At 39.5% G+C, this 3,555-nt stretch overlaps 1 non-coding gene across 1 annotated transcript; it reads left to right on the top strand.

Moving 5' to 3' along the window:
- Positions 1-3,119: 3,119 nt before the first annotated feature.
- Positions 3,120-3,186, top strand: Trnae-cuc. The gene has a single exon. It is a non-coding gene; the product is annotated as a tRNA-Glu (tRNA).
- The last annotated feature ends 369 nt before the right edge of the window (positions 3,187-3,555 follow it).

Consider the following 3,555-nt stretch of genomic DNA (forward strand, 5'->3'; position numbering starts at 1 on the left):
TAAATATAAATAAAAAATATCTTCAATAAATTCAGACCTTTTCTGTCCTGCTCGAAAATAATGGTAGCACGTGAGCATACGTACATGAAATTCAATAAATATGAATACATATTTTTCAATAAATATACACAATGTTTTGTCGAAGTGAACGGACCTGCGTAACTCATTCCAGTTATATGTAGCTCGATGCAACCGTAAAACGACGAATGAAAAAGAATACGAAAGAAACACAAACTTTTACTTCGACACACGGCGGTTGATAGCAATACAAACAAGACTGGTAGTTATTTTTCATCGGAAACATCTTCAATTCAGAACGATTCGTTAACGGAGCATGGTGTGAATAGGCAAGTTATGGTAACAAGCTCAGAAATTAACATTAGCATGTCAGGGAAGATACGGACGCATATGAATGAGGAACTACGGTACGTGATAAGGAATATGTTAACATGTCCTAGATACCTTGATTGCATCCAATTCTATACAGTCTCCTGTTCTCGTTTTGCTTCTGTTTACCGATTGGAGACAGATACTCTGTTTTCTTGCTGACTTGACAATTAACGTTGTGTTCTAGAGTTCTTTATTACAGCAATCAATACATACTGTTTGATCACACACGCCAAGTCAAGCCAGGGTGCATTTTACTAGATACGCACACAGTTTAATGTCGGTGTTTATGGTACATTTATGTTTTCGGAACTGACTTTGAATTGCTATCGTTACACATTAAAACAAGTCCTGACGTAAAAACTAAACAGATATAAGTGTTACTCAAACAAGGATTCTCAAACGAGCGTGCTATTTGATAGTTGTGTTGACACATCAGCGGTGATGAGAATGACCTCGGGATATTGGTAATAAACCTGTCGAATCCTGTAGTTTAATACTGATGACTGCCACTGGTCCGAGACTTGGCAAACATAGGAGAACACGGACAGGCTGTATGGTGAATGATCACACGCTACATCACTTGATGGGAAAATACTTGTCTCTAGAGTGAGGACTTATTGCTGGAGGTTTTCATTAACGATTGAATCATCTGAAACATAATCCATCCTCAAGTTTTTATTTTTTCTTTACAAATGACATTTTTAATGGGATTTTAAAACATTGTTGATGTTGAATCAGCATAATTATATATTTCTTTGATTATCAGTGCATTAACCATTGCAATGTAACATTTGGGTTTAATGTGTCTTGCCCATGGGGAATTGAGTTCAGTTTCAGATTGAACGCATTAACCACAAAGCTATAAACAGATTTGATTGTTTACGAATATAAACAATGACGCAGTGCGTGAAAACAAACACACTTAAGGACGTAAGCAGTCATGGCTAGAAATGAAGGACTTGGCTTTAATGATTTATAGATCAGATATACACTAAACTAGAACTACATCCTCGTCAGCATCGGCAGTTTATCTTTAACTTTACAATTTTAGAAATACTTCGTCTTTTAAGAAAACGTGGAACTGGGGCAACCTAGTGGTTGTAGTATTCGCTCGTCACACCGAAGACCCGGGTTCGCTTCCCCACATGGTTACAATGTTAAAACCTATTTCTGGTGTACTCCGCCGTGATATTGCTGGAATATTGCTAAAAGCGCGTAAAACGATACTCACTCACTTGAAAGGAAACGATGAGCGATGGAGTGTTTATTTTACACCCTTCTCATAATTTTGGACACCCGAATAAAAAAGTTGTTTATTCAAACGATCATTATTTTGTTGTCGCTTTTCGCTGGGGGCAATTGCTGGTAGAACAGCCAAGTGTGCGAGTTGAACGTGTGAAATTGAAATCTCACTGCACACGCTTGTTGGTTACCTGGCTGTTCTACCAGCAAGTGGTCAACCCTCGTAAGAAATAGCGAAAAGTTACAACAAAATAATGATCGTTTGTTAAAGAACTATTTTATTCGGGTGTCCAAAATTATGAGACAAATCATCAGGGTTGGTCTGTCGATTACATGTGACTGTGCAAAGTTTGATTTTGTTGCATGTATTAGATTTTGTGTTATTGAGCAATTCATAGGTCTCAAATGAAGTCAATCGGACTATAGTCGGTTTCAACCTGCAATGCTCAAATTGAACGTTAAATGAAGTTGCCGCATTAATGAATTGGTGAAATGAAAGGCCAACAAGGTCTACAGCCTTTAAAATCGTTGAACAGCACTACAGGACTTCATCGTGAGATTTCCTACGTTTGTTAATGATTCTTGCAGAGGTCATTTCTCGCAGAGGACAATAGGCATTTTACTGCCGATTCACTTGCGGACTGTCGTGACACATGCCGAAAATAACTGAAGTTTCAACAAGTTTTGTCGGAAGCAAGCATTTGATATTTGCAGGTTAGTATACCAGCGAACCTACGGCGAATTTGTATGTTGTTTTGTATTAAGTCATTATGTTTACTAACCAACCTATTGCACTGCGGGCCTGTCATGATCAACACTATTTGTCACTGACCGTTTCATTCATTTTCTCTCTGCTGTTGAAACTTTGGTATGTTTTATTCAGACCACAAGCTGGTTTTCCTGGTCCATATTTAAATATCGTTGTGTAACTGGAATATTGATGTCTGTGTAAACAGCAATTACTTATTGTCCGTTGTTGCGTGTCTTTGTGTAAGCAACATTTACTCACTGACAGTCTTTGGAATATTGCTGACTTGGAAAACAATTTACTTACTGGCCGGCGGTGCAACTGGAATATTGCTGACTGTGTAGACAACATTTACATACAGTCCTTTGTTGTATGGTGAAATATTGCCGTCTGTGTAAACAACGTTCAATTAATGATACTAAACCTGTAGTCATTTGTATATACATTTACTTCCATAGACACTGAACCCAAATGAATTCGCCTGTAAGTTATTGTGTTTCTTGTAATAACAAACTGTCCTTACATTATATTGTCTGTAGGAGCTATTATGATAGCTTTGAAGAGTATTTCATGCTTGACTTTTGAGTGAGTGAGTTTAGTTTTACGCCGCACTCAGTAATATTCCAGCTATATGGCGGCGGCCTGTAAATGATCGAGTCTGGACCAGACAATCCATGGATCAACGTCAACGTCAACACAGTCAGCGAGCCAGACCACCCGATCCCGTCTTGTGGAGCACGGTGGTGTAGTGGTTAGCATGCTGGCCTCTCACGCCAAAGGCCCGGGTTCGAATCCCGGTGGAGACACCAAAATTTGTGACCTGGGTCTCATACTGTGTTGTGTCCCTGGGCAAGGCACTTCGTCCACATTGCACTCAGTCCACCCAGCTGTTCAAAATGGGTACCTGAGAAGCGGTTGTACGGACCTATACGGTCGCGAGAAACGCTTAGTAGCAGCTTTGAAAGTACCTTTCGGTCAGGGTAATAATGTAACGTCAGAGAGCAGCATCGTGTTGGATTCTAGGCGCAAAAAGTAGCATTATTATTATTATTATTATTAGTGGCCTCTTACGACAAGCATGGGTTACTGAAGATCAATTCTAACCCGGACCTTCAGGGGTATCTTGAGGGAACCCCGAAATGACGCAGATCTCTCACAATTACCACATGGGAGAA

The sequence above is a fragment of the Haliotis rubra genome, unplaced genomic scaffold (genome assembly GCF_003918875.1).
Source record: "Haliotis rubra isolate DU_JTF1 unplaced genomic scaffold, ASM391887v1 Scf132, whole genome shotgun sequence".
Lineage (NCBI taxonomy): Eukaryota > Metazoa > Mollusca > Gastropoda > Lepetellida > Haliotidae > Haliotis > Haliotis rubra.